The following is a 12,036-nucleotide window of genomic DNA, read 5'->3' as shown; positions in this document are numbered from 1 at the left end:
ACTTTGAGTCTTAGTTTTACTATTCATAAAACAAGAACTTAGGTCGAATTATTTCTTTTTCCCCCAAACTGGCCAACTGTTCGATGATATGATGTTTATTTAATTACCATAGCTTTCTGTTTATTTTCTTTCGTTGAAATATTAACCTTATACAGTAAGCATGTCCAAATCTTCAGTGTACAATTCAAGGAATTTTTAAATATGCATGGACCACTCAGATCAAAGTATAGATTTCCAGCCCCAGTGGTCTCCCTGGTTTAGTCACTGAGTCCATATTCCTCACTACTATCTTCACTTCTGACACCACTGCTTAGTTTTTCCTGCTTTTGAACTTGATGTAAATAGAATCATTCAATATGTGCTTTTATTGGTGCTTGGCTTCTATTGTTCAACAATATGTCTTTGAAAGTCTTCCACACTCTGATGAGTAGCGATAGCTTGTTCTTTTTCATTGTGGTGTCATATCCCATTGTGTGCGTATACCATTTGAGTTGTTTTAAGTTTTTGGCTACCAAAAATAAGGCAGCTGGTAACATTTTTGAGCGTGTCTTTCATAAAATAAACAATTATTTTGAGGGAGGAGATATATAACCAGAAACAGAATTACTGAATCATAGGTTGATCATATGTTCAACTTTTGTAATACTTCTTTATACCCATTCTGTTATTTACCTTAGATTTTTCTTTAAATTATTGTTTTCAAATTTTAGCAAACTTATGGTTGTATAATGGTGTACTACTATGTTTTTTTAAAGATTTTAACATTTTTACTTAAAAATATATTTAATACCTCTGAAACAGTAGGTTTGATGTGGTACTTTTTTTAACTTACATTAAGATAGATCTAAAATTATCACACTGCAAAATATCCGTCTATGTAGAACTTTAAATACTCTCATGTTAACCACATTTGTTCTAGATGATCTATTCCTAGGTCACTTCTCTGAGAAATTTTCACTCTAAAAAAGAAGATTTCTACTATATAATCAGCATTTTTAATAAAATCAAACGTATAAGTAGTCATGATTTCACAACTAAAGAAAGTTTGAAAAAAGAAAACATTTCTAAAATATATATATCCAATACTATCAGGAGTTACTATGAGAAAGCTAGTTTTGAGATATCTATGATTACAACATAACTCTTGTGTCAGGTTTTTGGTCTAGTATTAGCTAAAGACTCGGTCAGTCATATATGATTCCATGGCTACAGCTGATTGCAGGACAGGTGGTTACAGATCTGGGATTCTTAATATCCATGGAGAGGGTGGACTCAAACTCCAGAAGCCAGGAGGCCACAGTTAACAACCATCAAGATAGGGGGTCAGCTAAGGGGGTTTGACACACAGGGGATTGAGGAGATGTCATTCCATTCCTAGGGACAAAATAGACCATTAATAAATGTGTTGTTTAACATCTATATAGAGAGAGAGAGAATAAAAAGGAAAAGGCAGGAATGCAAGATCAGGAAACAGTCATGCCACCTCCCAAAAATTGTCACAATCTCTTTCTAAGTTTCCAGATCTGATTCAATGTTGTGATACAGAATCCTATCATTGAATAGTCTCCAGGCCTGTAATAGGAAGGGTCCTGTCATAGGTCCTTCTACAAAGGGAACTATGGCCATTTACTCTGGTAATTATACACTATGGAAAAGGGAATACCCTTACATTTTGAAGGCTATTGGGCACAAAGTCTCATCCTAGAGACTCAAAGCATCTCTTCAGCCCTTCATTAGAGTGGAAGCTTAAGCGATCTAAGTAATACATGAGGCTCTAGCTAAAGTCTGGTTCATAGTGTACCCACTGGATCCATGGACTCACCCACTGGCCATTTTCCCAATCCCTGAGTGCATAATTGGAATTGATGTGCTTGGATAATTCCCACGCTGAGTCTCTGACTTGTAGCTAAGAATTATCTTCCCAAAGAAGGTCAAGGAGAGGTTTAAGAACTTGTCGCTTCTCCCATACCACAATAGTATATCCAAAACCATATTTCATTTTAGAAGGTGGGAATAGCAGAGATTAGTGTCACCATTAAAGAACTAAAGATACCTCGGTGATGGCCCCTATTGTATTTCCATTTACTTTGCCTGTGTGGCCTCTGTAGACACTGGCTGGGTCCCAGAGAGTGATGGTAGATGACTAAAGGCTCAACCAAGTAGTGGTCCCAACCACAACTGCTGTGGTAGATGAGATGTCAGTGCTAGAATACATTAATAAGGTTTCAGGAACATGATAGGTGGCCATTGAATTGTTAAATATGTTTTGAACTTCAGTTACAATAGGGGATCAGAAATAGGTTGCACTCCTGTGAGATAGACAATATTTATTTATCGTTTTACTTCAGGGCTATTAACTCTCCTGCTCTCTTTTATAATAGAGTCTGAAGAGATCTGGATTTCCTATAAACCCCCAGAGACCACTACACTGATCCATCATGTCAGTGAATTTATTTGGATTGAGCAGGACAAGAAAAAGATGGCTAGTGTGCAAGCGGTCTTCATAGGACACATGTGTTTCAGAGAATGAGGGATTAACTCTACAAAGATTCACGGATGTGTCTGTTCAGCAACCAATGACATTTGTGGGGGTCCTTTGGTCAGGTATTTCCTCCAAAGTAAAAGACAAATTGCTGCATAATGCATGCCCGAACACCAACAAGCAAGCATAGGCCTTTATTGATTCTGGAGGAATCACATTCCACTTCTACTCATACCATTCAGGTCAAATACCTGGTGACATAAAATCTTGCTGGCCTTGAGGGGCTCTATATCAGGAAAGGGCTCTGCAGTAGGTCCAGGCTGTGGTGCAAACAGCTCTGGGTCATACCAGCCTACAGATCCTTTGAATCGGGAAGTATCTAAAGTATGAATAGTTGATGCATGACCAAATGGGAAAATCACAGCAGCAGCCTTATAGAATGCTGAAATGACCTCCTTAAAGGCATGGCTAAAGTAATAGTCAGAGGTAACACTGAGAAAGAATGGTATCTCATCCCTCAGAATGGAGTGTATGCACTCAGTCATAGATCTCTGTATGACTCTGTGTCCTCAAAAGAAAGAATACATACAAATGAAGGGGTGGAAGCAAGTGTGATCATATTACTGTCACTCCTAAAGGCATATTGGAGAAGTTTTTACTTCCTTTCCCCAGAAATCTGGGCTCTGCAAAGTTGTAGGCTCTGGTCCCCAAGAGTGGTGCATGCTTGGCAGGGGACAGGATAATGTCTCCTTTGATATACTAGATGTTGAGACTGCCATGACATTTTGGATTCCTTGTGACTAGGAACCAGGAGGTGAGCAGTGCAGTCACCATCCTAGAAGTGGTCATTAATAATACAGAGCAGCAAGACAATTCAGGGCTGTATTAATACAGTGGGGCAGTGAGGAATATCTGTGTAATACGGGTGAACCTCTTGGTGCCTCCATACTCCCTTACCGTATTGTAAATGTGAACAAACCCATGTGACAAACCTGGTCTAAGAAGGTGCTATGGACTGAATGTTTGTTCCATTCCACTCCCCACAACTTCATATGTTGAAGCCTTAATCCTCAAGGTGATAGTGTTAAGAGGTAGGGCCTTTGAGAGGTAAATAATCATTAGGGGAGCACCCTCATGAATGGGATTAGTGCCTTTATAAGAAGACACAGGAGAAGGATGATCTTTCTTTCTCTCTCCATGTGAGCACATAGGAAGAAGGCTGTCATCTGTAAACCAGGAAGAGAATTCTTACCAGAACCTGGCTACACTGGCACTCTGATCTTGGACTTCCATTCTCCAGAGCTGTGAGAAAATAATGGTTTATTTTAAGCCACTCATCTTATGATATCTTGTTACAATGGCCCAAACAAACTAAGACAGAAAGTTATGATTATCAAGTGTTAAGAACACTCAGTAAAGAAATGTTATAACACCAAATTGACCACTGAGACTGGGGAGATGATAGACAAAGGGAAGGAATTTTGAGTGGATATTGTAGGAGGGAGTTGATAAGCACCTGTTGTGATACAAACATCAACTACAGCAATGGATCAGTATTTGGTCCCACTAATGTCTCAAATTTCACCTTAAGAAGAAAAGCCCATGGAAACTTTGGAGGAGCTGGCCATGAAAATGCCCCTCTCAGATCTCTTACAGCAACAAGGAAGGGGAAGTGTTGCTATGAAATTAATTTCAGCTGCTGACTCTGAAATCCATCACCAAGATTGCACCAAAACCACAATTTCCCTTAGCTGCTTCAAATTATCAACCAAGCACAGTAGGGATATGAATGAAGGCTTTTTCTGAGAGCCCCCAGATTTTTCTGACCAACAGCTTAGGATCAAGAACACTGACAGCCTTGCCAAAACTTTTTTTGAATTGCACGGCATTCGAAGACCTCCCTTTCTTCCTTTTTCCCTTTCTTCGTAAGAGGCAGACCATCATCATGGTCAGAAGGTTCTCCCACCCTTCTCTGGAGCCCTCCTCATCTTTCCCTCCATAAACCTCTTATGTATCTAACCTCATCTTGGAGTCAGCTTCTTGAAGGTTACAGACTAATTTATAGGTGTTTTCAAGCACACCCTCACTCATTATACATAATCTTTTGGAAAACTTCATATCCATCATTACGTACCAGTTTATTGGCATTAATTTTTTGGATGTGTTTTTGTGTTTTAGACATACAGTAATAAAGATCAAATAGCAGATCCTAAATCAGCCTAAGTATAAAGGAGAGAAGAGGAGAGAGTGGGTATAAAACAAGAGATGAACTAATTTTCTTTCCTTTTTAACTATTACAGGCTAAACTATTGGCAGGATATTGCAATTTTAACAAGAATAATATTTTTCTTTTAAAATTTTGTTTAGTAATTCCACATTATCTAAGTCAATGATTTTCTTTTTTTAAATGATAGGTAAAAATGAATGTAAAATGATTTATTTTGTGAGATACCTACCTGTCTTTATTTAGTTTGTCAAAAAATAATAGCATTCACCTACCTTTGAATATTTATATGTTTGTCCAGTGCTTGAGATAATTTGTATTTTTTCTTTTGTTATCACTTTGACTCAGAGTCAATATTTTCAAGGCAGTTGATTTGGTTTTGAGGGTTAGCCTTTTGTCACAGGACAAAACCAAGGCTGCTTGTCACAAAGCAAGTGTATATGCATACACACTTAGGGTATATACACATATACTTAGGATCTGGTACTTAGATAGATAAATAGATAGGTAGGTAGATAGATAGATAGATAGATGATAGTTAATGAACTCATATGTGGTTCCTGCTTTGAACATACTAACAATTCAGAGACTGTTATAGAGAGACTTGAAATTTGCCCAAGGTCACAAAACATTTTTTATGTCACTTCAGATTCACTGTTATTTTAATTGTAGACTTCTATTCATTGCCTAAGTTCAGCTACTTCTTGAGTCATTCCCACATTAAATTTATACTTTTTGATAAAGCAGTTAAAGACTGAAGAAGGCCATCTCCCAAATAAAAGTAGGTATCCAGGCCCCACTTTTTTTTCAACACTCCACAGAAAATTATCTTGGTTTATAATCAATGTGGAGACAGCTTCCATCAGCTTCCTGCTTCTCGTACTCCTTTCCCAGAGAGGAAGAAAGATTGAGGAAAGAAACAGCATGTGTAGCCTAGTCCTTGGAGCATTTGTCCTCAGGAAAAAGGTTTTTCTCTGGTCATTCAGAATGTAAATGTACCAGTAAAATCTGTCCTTGAAACAGAGGCTTTCAAAAGTCTAGCTGTGCTGGTCATGGCATGTGTTTGTGTGTCCAGCTGAACAAGTGTGTTTTAGATAATTCATTTGACTTCAGTGTTGAGACATGTCACCAAGTGAGGACTATCAGAAACAAAGATGACATATTTAACTGTCTGATTTCTGTACCTCTGTATCCAGTGGTTTTGGAGTTGAGGAAGAGAGAGGAGAATTACTATTGATAATTTTAAGTCCACTCTAAATGCCTGATAAAACAGCAGCCATGTTGTAATAAAGAGGAAATAAGAATGGGAACAAACAAAATAACAGTAAGGCTAGGAAAGGTGAAAGACAGAGGGAGCCTGGGTAACAGTTGGAACACTGAGTGGTTGTAACAAGGACAGTAATTGCCTCACTCTAAAGTTCACCTTTTATGATAAAAATAAACTTTCTTTAACTACTGTTAGGTTTCCTCTTTAAGTTGGAAGCAATTCTACAGCATAGCTGAATATAAAGTATATTCGGATTTGCAAGACAAATTTACATTTATTCATTTAATCACTCATTCACTCTTTCAAGAACTAGGAATATTATTCCACTTCACATATTTTAGTTTGTAATACACTTATTAATTTTGCATCTCTTTTTACCAGAAAGAAACTTTATTTTCTGCTGTATCCTAGTGCTTAGGACACTTTCTGCTATAAATAGGTGCTTAATAAATAATCACTGGGTAAATAAGTAATATATTATTAAGTTATCTGTCAGCAACGAGGTATATGAAGAAAATATGAAGAAGATATATGAAAACTCACAAATACAATTCAGGGTTATAGGAATGATATATTTTAGTTGTGGGTGAAAAGTATGAATATGGTACAATATTCTTCACAATCCACTGATCTGAAAATACTCCAATGTCATCCCTGTGGATACCAGACTATTATCTATTTTAATGACTTTTTGAAATATAATTGAAGTACAGAAGATATTTAAATTGTACAATTTGTTCAGTTTTGGAATATGTTTTAGCTTGTAAAATCATCACCATAATCAAAATAGCGAATATTTTCATTATCCCAAAAAATTTCTTTGTGCCCTTTTCTAATCCCATTCCTTCCTTCAGCTCTGTCTGCAGTTTATGACTAATCTGCTTTTGGTCATTCTAAAGTAGTTTGCATTTTCTCTAATTTTATATTAGTGGTTCATGTCGTATGTACTTCTCTTCAGTTCTCTTTTTTCTCTCAACATAATAATTTTAAGACTCATCATCTATGTTGTTGTGTATTAACGTTTTTTTTAATTGCTGAAAGTATTCCACTGTAAGAAATACTATAATTTGTGGACAATTGGATAGAATATACATGATAATTTGTGGACAGTTGGATCATTTCTAATTTTGAGCTATTGCAAATAAAGTTGTTATAAATATTTTTGTATAGTCTTTGTTTTGTATGGATAGATGCTTTTGTTTCTCTTGGCTAAATAGCTAGGAGTCCGTTGTCTCAGTCATACGATTGGGTATGTCCACATTTGGAGAGACTGCCAAATGTTTTGCAGTATGGTTGTACCATTTTACCTTCCCTTCAGCATTGTATAAGAGGTCCCATTGACTGAGAAAATATTTGAAGAGATTATAGTTGAAAACGTCCCTAATATGGGAAAAGAAATAGTTTATCAAGTCCAGGAAGCACAGAGTCCCATACAGGATAAATACAAGGAGAAACACACCAAGACACACATTAATAAAACTATCAAAAATTAAACACAAAGAAAAAATATTAAAAGCAGCAAAGGAAAAAAAAAAGAGGTCCCATTGCCCCACATCCTTGCCAGCACTTCATGTTTCCTATGTTTTTTAGCTATTTTAGCTATTTTTTAAAAAATATGTAGCAGTATCTACTGTGGTTTTAGTTGACATTTCCTTGGTAACTAATGATTTCGATCATTTGTTTTTCACATTCTCATTGTTTTTTGGATTCTTTAATGAAGAGTCTGGTAAAATTTTTAGAATGATAAACACAGATTTAAGGGTGGTGGTCCCCCTGAAGAGTATAAAGGAAAATGTGATGAGAAAAATACACATTGCGGCTTTTAAGTATCATTAGTGCTTTGTTTGGTAAGTTTGATGGTGGGTAAATTTTCTATTATTATTTGTGATTAAGTGTTTATTTAAAAGATGAAAGAAACTTGTTGCTAATGAGCATCTGGGAAATAGTCAAAGGTAACTTCTATACCTGATACCTAAAAGATGTTTTGATAGAATTTATACACAATGTGAGCTGGTGAATTCATGGACTTCAATCTAAAAATAAAGTTTCTAATTCTTAATATGATTAATTTCTTAATATAATTAATTTCTATCCAGTAAAGCTTTAATAAAAATCTTTTGAGTGTTTGAAAGGCACCTGTGTATATGGATATGCAGTCGTGTCAAAAATGTTCATGACTGCAATATATTCTGAGAATATATTGTACTATCTACATAGTTATACTGATGTGATAAGCAAAACAAAAATGACTGAAAATACAAAAGAGTTGTCCTTTTTTCTCTCCAAGTTAAAGGATTGGATTCTTGAGCCTCTTATGATGTATACTCTTGTGCATAAATCTTTGAAGTTGACCAGTAGAAAACTACGAAATCATGTTAATATCTATATTTCATGGAAATTAGATGAGTCAACCTGAATCCTTTAACACAGGGCAATTATAGGATTCTGAGGCACAAAGTTTTTCACATCTTAAAAGATTGGATCTTATGTGTGCTACTTTTGACATCTATGAGGCTTAAGTTAAAAAATGAATGCTGCAAGCAAATTCCTTGAATCTGAGTTTAAAAAAAAATCATGGTTATTTCAGAGCCTCTACTTTTAATGGAATGAAATTAACAACTGCCTTAATAGGTTAAACAAACAAACAAAATGATCCATGCTTTGATTAAAAGGAAAGAGAATAGAAGAGATGGGAAACAAAGATTGAGTTAACTCAGCTTATTTCATTGCAAAGTTCTGAGTCCCTGGTCAGAACTCTATCCCTACAGGCTCAGCCCTACTAGGACCCAATATCTGCTAGCATCTAGTAATGAATTTTCCCTGTTCCTGCCTTCAACAGTTCCTGCTCTATGGTCCCTATACTTGCCTTAGATATCTCACACATCCACAACTCTACTGTAAAAGTGTCTCTTGTGATGCCTCATATCTAAGCCAATAAATATTACATTAGGAATGAGGATCTACTTAAGACCTACATTTTCAAAGTCTACGTTTTCAAGAATATGCTCTTCAAGATGACTCAGTAAAATAGTGATTGCCAACTTTCAATAAGAAAGATAGAGTGTCTAGGTATAGTGACTTGAATACCAGATATTTGTAAATATTTTGTTGTGTGTTTTCTCCTCTGAGAGATTAATTTACAACCCAATGAATTGGGATGAAAAGCATTGTCTCTGTATGTGTACTTATATTGTTAACTCTCCAAAGTACAAAAATATTTTCTAATCTACTCTATATGGCAGAAATATAAATGTTGTCCCTTTTTTATCATTTAAAATAAGGTTTAAAAATAAAATTGCCTAGGACATTAGAAATAATTGTATGGGTATGAATTTTTTCCCTAAGTTATTATACTAAGGCATATTGGATAGGAAAACTGATTTTTATGTGAATAGAAATGAGAGGCAGTAACAATTTTAGAAACAATGTTTAAAAGGAAAAAAAGGCAAAAGTTATATTTCCTCAGTGTGCACAAAAATGTATAATATTCATAGAGAACAGAAATATAGAGTCAGCTAATACAGCACCCATGCTCACTGCACAAAGGAGAAAACTGACACTGTGTGGGGTTTAGTGATGGACCAAGGATCTCAGAAATCTTGAGAGTAGAACAAGAATTGGACCTCAGGTCCTCTGGCCCATAACTGTTGACATAATCCTCCTATAGAACCCTTCTGATTTACAGTACAAAAAGAAGAAAATTGAGAGAGAAGTAGGTAACAGGAATACAGAAATACCTGGTATCACCTTTTGCCTTTTTTTTTCCATTTAAACATTGTTTCTAAAATTGTTACTTCCTCTCATTTCTATTCACATAAAAATCAGTTTTCCTATCCAATATGCCTTAGTATAACTTAGGGAAAAAATTCATACCCATGCAATTATTTCTAATGTCCTAGGCAATTTTATTTTTAAACCTTATTTTAAATGATAAAAAGGGAAGGCATTTATATTTCTGCCATATAGAGTAGATTAGAAAATATTTTTATACTTTGGAGAGTTAACAATATAAGTACACATACAGAGACAATACTTCAAAATTAGGTATTATTTCACTGAAGCTTTGACAGCCCATGTCCTTAGTATTTTCATCTGTAATAAAACCTTTCTGAAGAGACAGTTGTTGGGGGAGGGGGTGGAAAGCATCTTAGAAATGTTATTCGACTTTCTACAATTATCTTTTTAAAAAGCAGCACTGTGTCTCAAGCAAGGGATTTTACAAATTACAATTTTTGCTTACTCTACTCTCATAGAACAACTTAAAGTTTTGACAGGTTCTCAAATTGCAATTACTGAAATAATTACAGGTATTCCCTGCTTTTCGAAAGTTCACTTCAAGGCACTTCACTTTTGCAAAAGATCTACATTAGAACTAAAATAGCATTCAGTGTTTGTTTTGCAGTGAGCCATTATAAAGGCAGTGTGCACCCCAAGCAGTGAGAATGACGCCTCCAGGCTCCTTCCCCAGGAACTACACTCAGCATCTCGGCATCAAGTCACCATAGCTTTGAACTGTATCTGTGAGCAGCTGTACTTTATCTAGATTTATTTGTGCATCCCTTAGCAAGATGTATCCTAGGTAATTGCTTTTTCCCTTTACACCATTTCGGCTTAGGAAGGGTTTCAAAGGAACACTCTACTTTCGAATAGTGAAGGGAAACTATTTGATCTAACAATAATTGTATTTTTGAGAAAACACATAAAAATTTGCCCCAACAATATTTGGGATAAAAAATAAATGTTTTAAGCAATTATTGTTTAAATTTTTATAAGTATGCTTATCAATATAGAGGTTCTCAATTCCTCAGTGTAGAATTTTCAATGTTCCAATTGTGACCTGGGAAGTCTAGTAAAAAAGCTATACTGCATATTGAAATCCATATGCTATCTATATGTTTCAGTATTATAATGACATATAATTATTTTTTACATTCATATATTATCAAATATATTTTCCTATGTAAACTATTTAATTTCTCCTTTTCTGCATCTTTCCCAAATTTACTGAAGAAATTCAATTGCACCTTCTTCCTTACTCTTATGAACCTGAACTTGACATTATTGTTCTATCAATTTACCATATTTACATATTTAATTCCTGCCTTCCCACCGAAGAAGTCAGCTGTCCTACATCTATAAAATGTCTTACTGTCATTTTATATCCTGGGTGAATATTTTCATTGTGATATCTGGTAAGGTTTAAATAAGTACTGAGTTCCAAGTTAGCAGAAGTAATTTGTGCTATTTACACATGCTTTCTATAGGTAAAACATAATCTTGCTCTAATAATTTTTCTCCTGTAAAATATATGTTTTAGACTGGGTTGCCATTGGCAAGCAGAGTTTGAGACAAGGGCTTTGTAGTCCTTTGAAACTTTGTAGGAGTTTCAAAGACAGAAGATGGAGATTGGGTACAGGAAAATAGATATGAGGGAAAGTCGATACTGTGGTATATACTCCAGTTAGTCAAATAGTAGGCAATTGAGACTCAGTCTTGCTGTATCTTTTGAGAAACTGTCTAGAACACACATAACAATGATCTATAGAGTCAGAGAAGAGGAGAGAGAACATCCTTTGGTCCTTGTCATCAATTGTTCAACGATTGCTATGTATTTCCTAACACTTCCAAGACACACATGATTGAATCCTGCACAGTTTATGGCAGGAGTCCAGGGAATTTAGGGAAAGATGTACAAAGCAGTGAGTCAAGGTGCTGTCAGTGACAACTGTAACAAGCTGCTTGCTACATAAAGCAAGAGATGATGTAAAAGGTGAGCTGAGATGTTGTGAGGTAGGAAGTTGTGGAGGTTTTTATTTTGGAGGGTGTTCAAATTATGATTCATTTTCCTTAATAGTTACAAAGACTATTCAAATGATTTATGTAATATTGCATGAGTGTGGTATCTTGTTCTTTATGAAGAATTGTTTCATTTCATCTGTGTTGTCAAATTTATACATTTGGAATTGTTCCAAATACTCCCTTATTAATTTGTGGTCTGCAGAGTCTCTATCAATATCTTTTTTTAATTCCTGATATTCATAATTTTTATCTTATTTTCTTTGT

The sequence above is a fragment of the Tursiops truncatus genome, chromosome 5 (genome assembly GCF_011762595.2).
Source record: "Tursiops truncatus isolate mTurTru1 chromosome 5, mTurTru1.mat.Y, whole genome shotgun sequence".
NCBI lineage: Eukaryota > Metazoa > Chordata > Mammalia > Artiodactyla > Delphinidae > Tursiops > Tursiops truncatus.
Note: the sequence above shows the minus strand (reverse complement) of the source record.